This window comes from Protopterus annectens, chromosome 5.part0 (genome assembly GCF_019279795.1).
Source record: "Protopterus annectens isolate FY-2018-M chromosome 5.part0, PAN1.0, whole genome shotgun sequence".
NCBI classification, from domain to species: Eukaryota; Metazoa; Chordata; order Ceratodontiformes; family Protopteridae; genus Protopterus; species Protopterus annectens.
Window position 1 is genome coordinate 617,213,432 of NC_056735.1, and position 16,017 is coordinate 617,229,448.

The following is a 16,017-nucleotide window of genomic DNA, read 5'->3' on the forward strand; positions in this document are numbered from 1 at the left end:
GATAGATTGGTTACTAACACTGCAGTGCAGCTGAATGGGGTGCTGCACTCCTGAGTGTGCATTCCTTCAGATGAGACATTTGACTGAGGTTCCATCTGCTTGATGGCAGCTTTGGTGCATGTAAAAGATCCCATGGCATCTACAAAAAAGTAGGGGACGTTTCCTAATGCCTTGATCAAATTTTCCCTAGTAGTACCAAAATCACCTTGGATTCCCCTGAAAAGAGGGCTCTAACCTAGTGTGACTAACACAGTTACCAAAAGGATAAATACAAATAAAAAAAACGGAATGACCACATGTACCTTGTCTGCTCTGTAACACTGCCTTTCTGTGCTTTTGTACTATTAAAGAAAATAATTTTATGCACCATTTATGAGTGGCTGAGTGGTGCAATGTGTGGAGCTATCACCCCCACAGAAGGAGGTTCTCCTCTTTGATTCTTGAATGGGGTGCCTTCTGTGTGAAGTCAGCATGTCCTCCCTATGTTTACGTGGGTTTTCTCTGGGTGCTCCAGTTTTCACTCACATTCCAAAGACGTGCAAAAAGGGGGACTGGATCCTCTAAACTGATCAAAAATGTGAGTGTGTGTGGTATGGAATAACAACTGCTGCGGGGCTTGCCACCTAGTGGTGAGAGCATTGTCTCTAGATAATGGCCATTGTTGATGTGACATCCTGACTCCATGTGCAAAATGGGAACTAGGGGATTCTGAATGGATTTAAATCTTCACAGTGAAAAATGTTATGGTGCTTATTCTGCTACTACACTGTCTTGTAGTTTTATATTCATTGACCATTATAAATCAGGGGTGTGAAAACCAAGGCATCATACCTCTCAGCCTCTTAGCACAAGACATCTGCACAAAACCTAAATAATGGAGAAACAAAGACCCAAAAATAGAGACAGGTTTTAAATGCTGCAGTTATAAACTTGCAAATTTGCTAATATAACAGGATTTGTCTAGCATGCATTTTCTGAAGGATATGAAGTCTGAAACTTAAATACATATCATTATTTAGTCACTTAAATGCTCAGTGATTTGACAAAAAAAAAAAAACACAACTTTTGTGATGAACAGACCAAAAATAAGATGCAAAATTCTGAACATTCTGTGAAAATCTGGGCAGTTGAGAGGCATGGACAGATTGCACATTTAAACATAAAAAGGTAGTAACCCAAGAAATGTATACAGCAGTAATTTTTCATGCAAGCATTAATTATAGTTATTTTAACTTTCTAAGAAAAAAAATAGTGTCAGAAGTAGTGACAGATAACAATGGATAAGGCAAGCATGAATAAATTCCTTGGTGCTGTTTGGGGGGGTGGGGGCATTGCTTATGGCTACATTTTGTACCTTATCTAGCATATACAGAAAGAGGAAGGTTGAAATGGTAAACTATCCTTTATCACAGAAGTCAGTAAATAGTATTGAGTAAATAGATAGTGCTTAACATGAAATTTCTTCACATACATGCTGAGGGAGTCTACTCTTGGCAATATTAGTTATGGCAGTACACAACACTACTGCAGACTAAGCAGCTTAAAATATGCAATACTCCTCAACATATTACTGTTTTTGTGCCTAGCCTGCCCTGGCACAAAATGGCGGTTGTTTTCCTACACAGGGAGGAAGGTCCGTCATTGTCTGACAACACTTCTTGTATGTTGCAAATTTGTAATGAAATGCAACCTAGAAAACAATGTATCCAGTAGTATATCACAATAACATTAAGAAATGAACAACATAATAGAAGAATTACAAGAACGTGGTCTGATGGTCTGTGTATTTTCTTTTGATATAAGAGAAACATAGTTCTTCTGTATATTTTGCACGTAAAGTTAACAAAAATCACTCCACGATCAAAGACAGATTTGTACCAGAGTGGAATTGTGTACCACATACTTTGAGGCAAGCTAATAAGACTAAAAGAATCACTGAACAGGAACACTTTAGTGAGAGGCAGCAGTATAATAAAACTAAATTAAATAAATTTTAATTTGTAAATGCAGTGTTACAGTGAAATACTTCACAGACACAATGAAGTGCCTAGTCCATGGTTCATAATTCCATTCCTTAGAATGTTATCTAAAGCTTTATGCTCCTGATAAGATCAGCTATGGCAAATTGGTCTAAGTTTCTCCCATGGTGATTTATTTATAGAACCCGAGAATATCACCTGAAGTGTATAAACTGTGAACCACCTTTGGAGCCAGGCTTGGAAGTAGACTTTGTCTTGATTCCCAGATTGCTGGGTGACTCATGTTGACTGGCTGGACTCATCTCAGGAAAATAAATACATAAATAAAACAGTACGGAGCTGCTTTGTAGGCTTACTACCTGCAAGTGGAAAGGTGTAGATTCAGGTGCAATGCTAATCAACTGGCAAAGGTGCAGCATGGATTAAGATGCCTCTGGTAAAATAAATACATCTGCCCTTTGACTTCTTTCAATACACTTGAAGGAAGTCAAAGAGCAGACGTATTTATTTTTATTTATTTATTTATTTGACATTTATTTACTGGGAAAGTCCAACTGGGCAGGAGCCAATTTTCAGCAGAGGCCCGGGGAGAAAAACTCCAAGGGAAAAAGTAGCAAACTTACATTATTTACATAGTTTATGTAAATTATTACATAGCAGTATTGGAGATATCATAATGACCATGGACTGCATATTAATGGATAAAACAAATATTTGCATACATTGGTTAGTATGAACTTTCTAAGAGTTATATACACAAGATTGCCATGAAGGTAGACATTAAATTTATATGATACAAGTAAAAAATATTCAACTATATAATTAAAAGAAGATAGTTATAGTAAAGAGCTTATGTCTGTAGAACCTGTAGAACAGGATAGAGAAAGAAGAGTAAAAGAATAACATACAAGGGAAAACAGCTGGAAGGAGACGAGTGGGAAGAGTAAAGTGTGGGGTAAGAATAGGGAGGAAGCACTAGGAGAAACAAGGCTAGGGACAGGGAGGAAGCACTAAGAGAAACAAGGCTAGGGACAGGGAGGAAGCACTAGGAGAAACAACGTTAGGGATAGGGAGGAAGCACTAGGAGACACAAGGTTAGGGATAGGAAGGAAGCACTAGGCGACACAAGGTTAGGGATAGGTAGAAGCACTGGGAGAAACAATGTTAGGGATAGGGACGAAGCACTTAGGAGAAACAAGACTAGGGAAAGGGATGAAGCACTAGGAGACACAAGGTTAGGGATAGGAAGGAAGCACTAGGAGAAACAAGACTAGCGACAGGGAGGAAGCACTAGGAGAAACAACGTTAGGGATAGGGAGGAAGCACTAGGAGACACAAGGTTAGGGATAGGAAGGAAGCGCTAGGAGAAACAACGTTAGGGATAGGGAGGAAGCACTAGGAGGCATAAGGTTAGGGATAGGAAGGAAGCACTTGGAGAAACAAGGTTAGGAGAATGTCTGGTACTAAGGAGGTGGTGATTATATAGCAGGGGAATAGTAGTAGGTGAGTCAGAGGTAGTAGAATGGTAGGTTAAGGAGAATAAGCAGAAGGAGCAAAGTAGAGGTGAGGTATGCTAATTTAGGGAAGGCAGAAAGAAGGGTATAAGCTATATAGAGTGGAAAGAGGAGAATAGGGTACTGAAGAGTAATGCAGAGTTCCATCTGATGTTCGTGGAGGGCAGAAAAATATTGGTAAGAAAGGCTAATGTAGAGGAAAATGGTATTTAGCTAGGAGTAGGGCATGAGCAAAGCCAGGTGTTGATTAGGTGAGACAAGTATGTGTTTTGTTTAACTGTGTCTGGTTTGCAGTAGTTAAGATGGGTTGAGGGATAGTGTTCAAAATTCTGGAGACATAGTTGGAATAGAGAGAATCCCTGGCACTGTCGTTGGATTTTATGACTTGTAGTAGAGATTTGTTTGCTGGTCAAAGGAGTCATTTGTTAGAATAGGGCTGAAGTAGGTTTTGGAGTGCAGGGCACTTATCTGGTTGGTGTATCACACTGTCCGCAGTTGCAAATTGGATATAGTTTAAGTAGTTGGGCAGTTCTAACCATCTGAGTTGCTGTAGAGTAGTGCAATGCTGGAATCTGTGTGGGGAATTTGTAGCAAATGTGGCTATTTTGTTGTAGCAAGCTCTTAGCTTTAGGTTGGTGAAAATTGGAGAAAAGTAAAGCAGAGTAGAGAGTTGGTGGGTTCTGGCAATAGATTGTCTAGTTGGGATTTTGAGGTATGGCTATATTCTAAATAGAGGTACTAGATTTATGTGTGCCTTTTTAATGGTCTGAGATAGATGTTTATCAAATTTCATGTTACTGTTAATTAGACCATCGAACAGTTTTGTTTGAGATACAGTAGCTATTATGGTATTGTTGGATGAAGAGATAAAAAATGAGGATAGAGAATCCAAGGGTTTGTTATGACCAAAGAGCATTAGTTTAGTTTTCTTAGGATTGAAAATTAATTGTGAGTTGCAAAGCCAGGATTATACAGCTGAGAAAGACCACTGAGTTATTTCTTGGAGCTGTGGAAGTGAGGGAGCTGCACAAATGAATGTAGAGTCATCAGCATACTGTACGATAGAGGCAAGGTGGGTAGCAGTGTGCAGTTTGTTGGTAAAAATACTGAAGAACCGATGACCTAAAACTGAGCCCTGGAGAATGCCCAGGGTGGCAGGCAACAGAGTGGAGAAATCTCAGGGACATTTAACAGCTTGTTGTTTACTAGATACATAGTGATGAAACCATGCAAGAGATAAGTAGCTCAGTTTTAGGGTTGAGAGTTCAGTGAGGAGTTTCTGATGGGAGATGGTGTCAAATGCTTTGGACAGGTCCAGAAAGATGGAAGATACTAGTTTACCTTCATTTCTTTATTGGTTGATTGTATTTGTGAAACTTAGAAGGACAGTTGTTGTAGTATGATTGGACTGGAAACCGTGTTGAATATTTGTTAGGAGATTATTACTTAAGAGGTAGTTTACGAGTTGGGTTTGAATACATTTTTCTAGTATTTTGGCTAGCAGAGACAGAATTGCTATTGGCCTGTAGTTACAGAGTTCAGTAGAGGGCCCTCCTTTATGTATGGTATGATGTAGGATATTTTCCATACTATGAGAATGTATTGTTCTGTGATAGATTGATTAATTAGAATGGAGATAGGATAGGAGATAGCATCAGCTGCTAGCTTAAAGTATTCTGTAGGTAAGTTATCAGCTGCTATGGTTGCAGTTTTAAGTTTGTTGATCATATTTTTATGGTGTTGGTTCGGATGGGTTTGAAGGAGATGGATCCTGTTGGTATAGTTAGAAGAGCATTGCTGTTGGTTTTAGTAAGTGATAGTATATAATTAGTGAAGTATGTTTTAAATTGTGCAGCTATACTGTCTGTATTGTTTCCCGTTGTTGGGGTTGGTGCCAAAGACTGACCAGGTTGGAGAAGTTTTTTTATAGCGGACCAGAATTTTTGTGGGCTGTTTTGATGTTTTTGTTGGATGTCACTCTAGTAGATTTTTTTGTCATTTTTCATCTGGATTTTTTCTTTCTTTTTCAGATACCTGTAGTATTATAGGCTGACTTGTTTTTGTTGGTTTGCCATTGCACCCAGGCTTTATCTCTAAGTTTAAGTAATTGTTTGCTGTCTTTTGTTAGCCAAGGAGCATAATTTGGTTTTACTCTTATGGTTCTGCATGGTTCTAGCCTATTTAATATGTTTAGGAAAGTGTTATTGAAGTAATCTACAGCAGTATCTAAGGGAAGTGATCTTACTGGGGCCCAGTCACAAAGTTGGAGGATGGATATGAATGTTTGCGTTTTAAAGTCTTTTTTGTTATGGATTTGCTGATAGATAATATTTTTTTGGGGGGGTAAAGGCATTGTCTGAGCAGGTAAGTAGGGAGATGGTCATTAATGCTATAAGGGAGGCAGCCTGAGTGATAAGCAAGTGATGGTTTGTTTGTTAAGATCCAGTCTAGAATTGATTGCATTTGGGTGATTTTGTCGATTCTTGTTGGCGATAAAATTACTTGGGTGAAACTGTGCAAGTTAACAAAGTTAGTGGGGTTATCTGAGGTGCAGGTAAACAAGTCAGAGTTAAAATCACCCATTATGATAGTTTCCTGAGGAAATGCTTAGGATGACCAGTGGAGAATTTCCTCAATTATAGTGGGGTTGTTCCCGGTAGGAATGTCCATTCCTATAATTGTTAGGTATGTCATGAAAGGAGATGCTGCCAGACCAGCTATCTGGAATTTTGTTAATAATTATGGGGCAGCGCAGTGGTGTAGCAGTAGCATTGTCACTTCACAGCATCAGGTTCTCTGGTTCAATTCTCAGCTGGAGTGCCTTCTGTGCAGAGTCTGCATGTCCTCCCTGCATTTGTGTGGGCTTTCTCTGGGTACTCTGGTTTCCTCCCATTTTACAAAGACATGCGTCTGGAGTGTTTCTCTCCAGGCCTCCAAAATTGGCTTCATTCCAAGTCAGATTTTCCCGGTAAACAAATATTAAATAAAATAAATAAATGATTATATGCCATTTGTGAATATCAACATGATTCATTTAAGATGTTTGTGTTACAACTGTAAGTTATATGTATATCAAACTGCTGGTACAGAAGAGTGTGTGTTGAAAAGGTATTTTACAAAGTACTGAGCTTAAAGATGCATCCACAGTGTACTCTACTGGAAAAGAACATAAATATATATACACTATTGCAACTGTTTAAATGTACATATTTTAACAGGGGAAACTGGGACATAGGAGGATAATTTGCAAAACTTCAGAAAATTAGTGAAAATTAAATTACTTTATGCCTGGACCATAAAAAGATGTTATCTTTCAGTTTCAGCGCAGTAACAGACACAATCTCTATACCAGGGAGGTTTCTCTACTGCAAAATAATTGCTAGTTTTAAAATGTGTAAGAAGATAATTGTTTTATGCCTTCCAGGATCTGCCTTAGAGCTAAGAAAAGCCCTGTTGATGTATTTTCACAAGTAGATGCTAAATGCTACCAGCTGCATCAACTGGAGTTTCACCTAGGATATAATCAGATGACAAGAAATTATGTCATTCTGCAAGCTATCCAAGAAGTAATATCTGAGATATTAATTTAAGAACTCTTTGAGAGAGACTGAGCATTCTGTATTTTGTCTTTTGACGTGACAAAATCAGCTAGAGGATCATTTCACTACATTTGCCTTGCTATGAGTAAGTAAGTCTAGTGAACAGTATAATTATATTAGATTTAGTCAGGAATATAGTGAAGCATAGTTTAGATGTTTTTCTTTATTTATTTGAGACCGTCCTGCAATGTTGTTTTAAATATTTCCTGTAATTTTGAACTCTGATGATACTGTATATATATATATATATATATATATATATATATATATATATATATTTGTTATTTCATTAGTTATTATTAAATATATATAAATATTTCATTGTGGCCTATCTTTGTGAGACATATTTAAGTTCTGAGAGTACATACATATTTGTTTGGTGACACTGTGCAGGCCACTCCTAATAGCCTTGCTCTTGGTCAAACTACCATTTGTATTGATAATAACATTACACAGTAAGATTGGGCACTCTTTGTTAAATGTCTTAACGTAGCTGATAAAGAGGTGGCTGGTGGCAGTAATAACTACCTTATAATCTGGGCAGAAGGAGGCATAGCTACTAAAGCCTTTCCCAGGTGTGTGTTTGTGTGTGTGTGTGTGTGTGTGTGTGTGTGTGTGTGTGTGTGTGCGTCAGCTACTTGGGCAGGGACACGAAGCACTGGTTGGACAGACAGGGTGCTGGAGGTCTTGGCTTGGCCATTCAGCTGAGATCTCAATCCTATAGCTGTGCAAGTGGGGAGTTGTATTGGGGATCTCTGTGTGCTCTTAAGGGAAATTGCACTTGATGCAGAGAGCTGCACCTGGGAATACTGTGTGTGTCCCTGTTATCCTCCCAATGTACATCCCCCACTGGTGCTATTAGTGAGGATTGAGGCTTCTTGATTACTGTTGCCAGTGGTGGGGCATCACAAGGTATTTAGTGCAATTTATTTCAAGTTTGCTAAATAATACCTCAACATTGATAAATTCTAGGGGATTTGATTCTAAACATTCTAATTTATTTATTTGCATTTATTTATTTATTTTACATTTGTTTACCGGGAAAGTCCAACTGGATGCAAGTCCTTTTCAGCGGAAGCTTTGAGATTGTTTTTATAAACAATTACAGCTATATTAACAATAAACAAGGTTAATTTGAGATTATTTTTATAAACAATTGCTATTCCACCTCTTAATTTGTTTATTCTGTTAAGTCTGTGAATGTAGTAACATGGGGGTAAAATTTCATTTTGTTTATTTCTGGTTTCAGACAGATTTCTGTTAGTATTGCTATATCAGCAGAGTAGTGTGAGAGACAAGTATGAAATTCATGTATCTTATTAGCTGGGCTCCTAAGATTTATGTTGAGGAGTAATAGATCAGATCCTTTAGGGGATGAATTATTTACATTGTGGGGTTGTATTGTGGAAGGGATGTGAGTTTCTTGTTTGATTTTGGGGCCAGGATTTGGGTGAATGTCACCACTAAGTTTGTGGTACTGAATATGAGAATGGGTTTGAGAGTTTTAGTATTAGTTTATTATACTTGCAAAATAATTGGGCTGTAGTACACTTACATACATATCTATATGCAAAATCCTGACAAATTGGAGGAATTACCCCTACCATCTTGCTTGGGAACACCTAAGAATTCCCAGTGAAGGAGCTAGATCCTGCTGCTGATGATAGGGAGGTCTGGTCTACCCAAGTCACCTTGCTACCTCCACAGACCTTAACAGGGCTAGGAGTTTAAAAATTGGATTGATGAAGGGAATTCCAGTGTAAATTTCTGGAGTACATTTCCATAATTACAGCAATGAAAAAAAGCTAAACAGAACTTAATGCTTTTTACTGCATTGTTTCTTGGAAATTTTACTTAAATTAATTGGTGAAGCTAGTCTTAACACAACATAGTGAGCTGTCTGCTACATCTGTACATTTTGCACTTGACAGCACTGTACAAAGTAGAACAGAAACAAATATTCCAGGCTAAATGAAAATGCAAGTACATACTGATGGAAAAAAGGACTAACATATATGGGAACAGTCAATATTCACTCAATAGTGCATTTTTGTTTTATTATAAATGAAAGTATGTGTGATGATTGAAACTTGGCTTGTAGACTTCAAAGCAAAACATTGCCCATTAGACTGTGTTAGTGTTGCCGTACAGCTTGTAGAAAGCTATATCAATTCTTTGAAAATACAGCTGCAAAAAAAAACAAGTAAAGACTATTAACATTAATAAGAAAACCGGTTGTTATAAATACTAAACAGTATTCATTTGACATTCAGGACTTACCCACACAGATTTCATGCTAAAGGCATTCTTCCCAGATCAAAACTGAAGCATGTTTGTCTCCACTGCTGGTCAATAAACCAGTACTGGCATTGGATTCAAATTTGCTGGAAGCTGCTTTGCTGCCAGGGAATGCAGGCAATATTTTCCCATCTCAAAAATCTAATTTTTGCAAGGGAAACCTTCAGGTAAAGTCTGATGCTTTTATGAGTACAAAATATTTAAAGTAGACTGTTTTATTTTTCACCATATTCCTTTAATCTGCAGCTACTGTGTTCGACTATAAATAAAAAGGATAATTTATATCTTCGGTATGATGCCATTTAATTACATGATAGCTTTCTGTCTGCTCTAGTCATATGCAAGTGCAGAACACATCTCTTATATGTCCCTGCTTTCACAAACTGTCCTTTATTTCAGCTCCTATTTTTGCCTTCTACCTCATAAAACATTTGATTTTCTGGTAAATCACCAAGGATTGCAATCAGTCAATAATGACAGTCATAACAGTTTTGTTCTTCTTATTGTTCAAAAATGCAAGATAAAGCAGAATCTACTGTTTTATTTAACATTTAAATTAATTACGGTGATATTTAATGATTTTCCATGATTTGGGGCCTTAGTCACTCATCCCTATATTATTGTCTTTTCCAGAATTCCTGAGCAAAGAAGTTGAACAGACATAGATGGATTTCACTGAAATATACTGCAAGGGGCCCAAATGCATGAAAAAGTAAAATAAATAAATAATAAAAGTTACAACTTATATTTCAGCTCATTTACAAATGAAAACTGCCATTGATTAATTTTATTTAAAGCAACATAATGAATCTTAGGATATAATAGGCATGCATTTAACTTTGTAATGCATTGTATGGACATGGGCATGAGTAGTGCCATGACATACTATACTATAGTAGAACACAGCAGAGTTCATCTTAAGATACCTTGTTCATGAAATTACCTTTAAAGCATGATTCTAGTTAAGCAGAGAGTGTTGTTTTTCTCTCGTGCATATTGTACAATGCACATAGCAAAGCAAAATAATGAAGGTTTTCCAACCATTAGACAAACTGCCCCAAAACTATTTTTGCCCCAGCAACATTTAGTTTCACTGTTATGGTGTCCAGTTTTAACCAAACAAGTATCTTCTAGCCTTCCTATATGAGATGCAAAAATCTTGATAAGCCTTTGATGTAAAACCATTAGAGGTCTCTGGAGCCTGAAGCGGAATGACAGTCATTTAGTTAATAAAATATGAAAAGTACTGGTCACCTGCAGTTAAGAAGCTTTGCTGGGTTAGTTTCTTTGGGATATAGGGTGTAGGACTCATTATTTCATAGTCTTCATTTCTCAGGTAGATACACATCCATTATATTTGCTCCACAAAACCATAATTAATTAGATGTTGCTTTCATGATCTTCTAGATGTTGTTAAAAGTCTTGCATCCTCTTGAATTCATGAAATGCTGGGGGAGCTAGTTAACTCTAACACCATGGAAACAGGAAGTCTTAGCATCACTGTGAACTTCTCTCATTATGTATTAGTACAGAAACAGATACAGACAGTAACCTTAAGCATGGTATGCAATAGTGAAGCAAAGACAATCAGACAAGTGATGATGTAAGAATGTGCCTTTTGTGCCCTTTGACAAAATGACAGTAGAATAGCATTGCAGATGAAGCTGAATATAAGCTTCGCTAGGCTAATTCAAACACTCCACAGGGTATAAAGCATATAGGAGAATCAAGCAACAAAAAATAAAAAGCAACATGGTATAAATTATGCTGTTTAAGTAAGATATTCTGTATGTTTACATATAGAGAGGAAGAATACAGTAGATTGCCCTGTCCATCTCATCTGTGAAGTTGTTCTTCAATATTAAAGTCATACGATGGTGCATTTGTGATGTAATCAGACAGCATGTATGATGCATAAACATTGCAGCGTCACTTACTGAAGATGAATATATATATATAATCAGTTGTAGCACCAATTGCTTATCTTGGAACAGCTCATTGGCTATCTCCTTATTTCATTGGATATATAGACCAGAGAATTTGATTCAGTACTTGAACCACCTAACTTATTGTCCTTCAGTGTGTTTCTTTTCCACTTTGCTGGTGTTAGGTAAAGTTGAAATCCTAGCAGCTTTATGAGTCAATAGTGAGCTATGGATTGCTTTTGCACTAGCAGTGTGATTTTTTTATGTGTAGGGAGTATGGGATGGTTGCCCTTTCTCTCTCTTACCTAAGAGATATTGTGGATGAAGAGCAGTTCACATGGCAGTGTTTGGAAATTTCTCTCTTTCTCCTTCTGGGGTCACTGATACAATTAACCATGATCGCTTTTATGGTAAAATTAATATGCAGCAAACATGCAATCTGGATGGTTCATAGATGTCCGAAACACAATAACTTCACAGCCACATACTGAATCCCATTTCTTTAGCAACAGTTGAGGTAATTGCAACATATAGTGCTCATTTGAGGAGTACTTAGTGGTGTCCATCTTTCAGGCTAATTTCATAAAAAATGCAAAGAAGATAAGGATTATTATTTACATAGAGTATAAAACAATGCAATAAATTATTGTTTCTGCATAGGTCACACCAAAATGAAACTTCAGTGGATTTCAATGAGGATCTGAATTTACACTCATATAGACCTCTGAGTCATCCACAATAAATCTACAACCATGCTGCTAAGATCAGGCCTAAGAGTGAAACAGATTCCAGTAGACTAGTCTTGTTTGTAAAACTAAAACGGTACTGTAAAGTGGTTTACTTACTTAAATATGAAACAGTTTGAGCTGATCTGTAGCTCAGACTTTAGTTGCTCAGTGAGAATACCATAAAGAAGAATAACCACAGGCTGGGATCTTGAGTTAATTAAGATGCAGTACATATCATGCTGTTCAGCATCCATGTATCATCTGCTGTACATTTACTACATTGTACATGGTTAAAAAGGATGCTAGCCGACTGCCAGCAACACAGAACTTGATAATAACCTTTGTTTTTCAAATACCTTGTAAATTAGCCGTGAAAAGATATTGCTACATTGTGTTGATTACCTCAGGATGTATTAAATGACCTAATATGGTTCTAAATGCATGGGCTGGTCTTTGAAGAATCCCATCTACGATTATGAAAAACTGAAGAACTCTAGACAACGTTTAGATTTTAAGTGTTTCCTTTGCAACAAGAACAATGTGGCATGGAGCAGCATATGTATTAATTTATAGACCTAAACCAGAAAAATGTAATTTGCAAACCACTGTATTCCTTTCTAGCCATGTTTTTTACATGAACTACTAAAAATATTGAAGATTATGCGAATGTGTCTTTTTAATGACCATTAACAGAATGCAAGCTCTGCCACTGTTTTTATGTCATTACATATACCATTATGTCTGTCACAGGACATCTAGCTTTCTGGACCTCTTTCCATGCATTGATGCCCTTCCTCCACTCATAGCTTCAAAATTCCATATGCATTGTCCCTGGGAGAGCATGACTGTCATCTCTACCAAGTACAAAAGAGGCAGTAGGATCCAGTGTCACAATAAGCAACAACAGAAGAGATAGAGAGAGATTACTAATTTAATGGTGTAAACCAAGCAGCATTTGCCCAGTTCTTGGATGTGCTAAAGCAAGTGAATACTCATGTGTGGGCCTTGGGTCATGTATCAGCATATATATATCTTAGAAGATGCTGTGTCACTGCAAGCTGTGGTTCCCTGGGTTTCCAGTAGGTGTCAGCCTTGTGGCAAGCTATGACCATACCTTAATCTTGACATGAACAAGCTGTTCACTTGGCTAGAGCATTCCACTTTCTGTCTGACTCCTCCACCTCTCAGACCATTTGTTGTATGTAGTTAGGTAACATTGCAATCAGGAGCAAATTCCCTGTACAAGCAAAGCAGGTATACATTTTGACAAAATATGCACTAATGGCCTTGAGGCCATGGCATATCTAAACTTCTGAATATAGGTTCATAGGTTCATAGGTTGGTACAAGGCTATTGGCCCTAGGGCCTATACAAGCCTAATCATAACAATTCCCTGACTATTTCTTCCCAGAATATTTACTTCCTTGGTCCCCTGTCTAGCAGGGCGACTGACTTGATCCCTGGGGTGAATTTCCTATCTCCCATCCAATTGTCAAGGTTCTTTTTGAAGAGGGACAAAGAGGCGCTCAGCTTGACATGTATGGGCAGTCTATTCCAGAGTATGGGGAGTCTCTGGGTCAGGAACCTATCCCTCCAGCATGTTTTGTTCATTGCGATGACCAGGTTTAGATTCCTGGAGCATGTGGCTCTGAGGGATTGAGATTTCTTTAAGTGTAGCATGTCCAACAGCACTGGGTTTGACATGGCCTTGTATGTTAAGCAGAGATCGTCTCTGAGTAGGCGATATGCAACAGAGTTAGCTGGAGTTTTTTTAGATGGTCAGCATAGGGCATCTGCTTTTGGCCTGTGATTCTTTTAGTGAGGTATTTCTGTGGCCTTTCCCATTGTTGCATATGTCTTGTGAGGTACATACCAAATGGGACATTGTACTCTATAATGGGTCTAATGAGGGATGAGTACAGTGGGACAATGACCTCTTTTTTTTCCTGGACGAAAAGCCCTTAGTGATGATGTGTGCCACATAGAAGGATTTCCTGACTTTTGTGGCTATGTGGTTATCGAAGGTGAGACCACTGTCCATCTGTGTACCTAAGTCCCTTATCACACTTTTGATGTTTAGTGTACTGCCACTTATGTGGTAATTCATGGGTACATGCTTTTTCCCAAAGGAGATAGCTATACATTTCTTGGCATTGAGCTTAAGCCCATGGCTCTGGCATCAAGCATATGTTTCTGCAAGGCCCTTTTGTAGAATATCTACATAATTGGGGATTCAGTAATGGCTCCCAGTTTGGAGTCATCTGCGAACTTTGTTATCCAGAGTCTCTTAGTGCTGGCCTGTACTTCAGAGATGTAGATGCCAAACAAGAGCGGTCCCAGGACTGAACCCTGAGGTACTCCGCTTGTCACTTGTCTGGAGCTGGATTTTGAGTCAGCTACTTTTACAATGTGGGTTCTGTCAGTAAGCCAGTTGGCAACCCATCAAGTGACATAGGGATTAATGCCCAGCTTAGTAAGTTTATCTATGATTCCAGAGTGGAGAATGGTGTTGAAGGCCTTGCTGAGGTCCAGATAGGCTGTGTGGACCACCTTACCCTCATCCACAGCTCTGGAGACTGATTCAAAGAAGTCAATCAGGTTGAGGAGACAAGATCGGCCCTTTACGAAACCAACCTGGGTGGGGTCCAGTGTCTGAAGGTTCCAATGTCTCTGTTTATAAGTTCCATGATAATGCGTTCCATGGCTTTGCAGATCAGGCTCGTCTGACTGATGGGACAATAGTTCCCGGTATCCAAGGTGGATCCCCCCTTATGGAGTGGAATAACTGTAGCTGTGCGCCACTCACTGGGCATGAAGCCTGAGGTGAGGCTATGATTAAATATGACACTTAGGTGATGTGTTACTTCATTTTGTAGTTCATGTAGTACAGTCCTGGATGTCATCTGTTCCCATGGATGCTGTATTCTTAGCTTTGGAGAGTGCATTTTTTACCTGTGTGGCTGTGATTACTGGAATTTGGCAATCTTTTGGTATTGAGATGGGCCCTTTAGGGGGGTGAGAAGGGGGGCAAAGTTGGCATTGAATCAGTCTGCCAGGATATTGGCAATATCCTTAGGATCAGTATATTTAATGCCATTCTGTTGTAGCTCAGAGCAGATCTGAGCATTGCCATTTAGATTCTTGACATAACTATAGAATGCCTTGTGGTTGTCCTTGGAATCTTTTGCAATTTTATTTTCGTAACTAGTTTTGGAGGATTTTATGAGGGATCTCAGCTTCTTTCTGAGGCTGGTAAGGGAGTTTTTTGCATCCTGGGATTTTCCTCTTTTCTGCAACAGGTTCTTCCTTCTGTTGTATAGTTTGTTTATGGCAGGGGACCACCAGATTAGGTTCCTTTTTTTGGAGAAGACCATCTTGGTTCTGTTTGGAATGGCATGATTCATGCATGCGTGGATGTGCTCATACTGTGCCTTAGTGTAGGTTCAGCAGTTGAACTTTCAGTTCCCGTCTGCATGGGTGTCATGAAGTTTGTCACTTATGACTTGAGTAGCATGAAGTTGGCTTTGGAGAGGTTTTTTTATGGAGGTTTCCCTACTGGAGTGTGATGTGGATGTCAAGGGTGACAAGCTTATGGTCAGACCTGACCACTAAGAGGGTGACCACTGGTGTGGGCCATCGATCTCCCATGTTGGTAATGACCAGGTCTAGGATATTTGAGCCCCTAGTGGGACTATGGATTAGTTGGTCCAGGGCATTGGAATTAATGAATTTCAAGAGCCGTTCAGCAAAGGTGTTGGTACCCGAGTAGTTTTCTCACTTAATAGCAGGGTAGTAGAAATCACCCAGTATTAGGGAATATCATTTATATTACTGTTTTCCTTTAATACCTCTACTCTGCAAAAGCATATAATGCCACTCACACTTACATATTTTTCGTGTCATGCTCATGGACCATACAAAATATGAGCAATGGTCTTTGGATCAATCTTCTTGCCTTGAATAAACTAATTAGA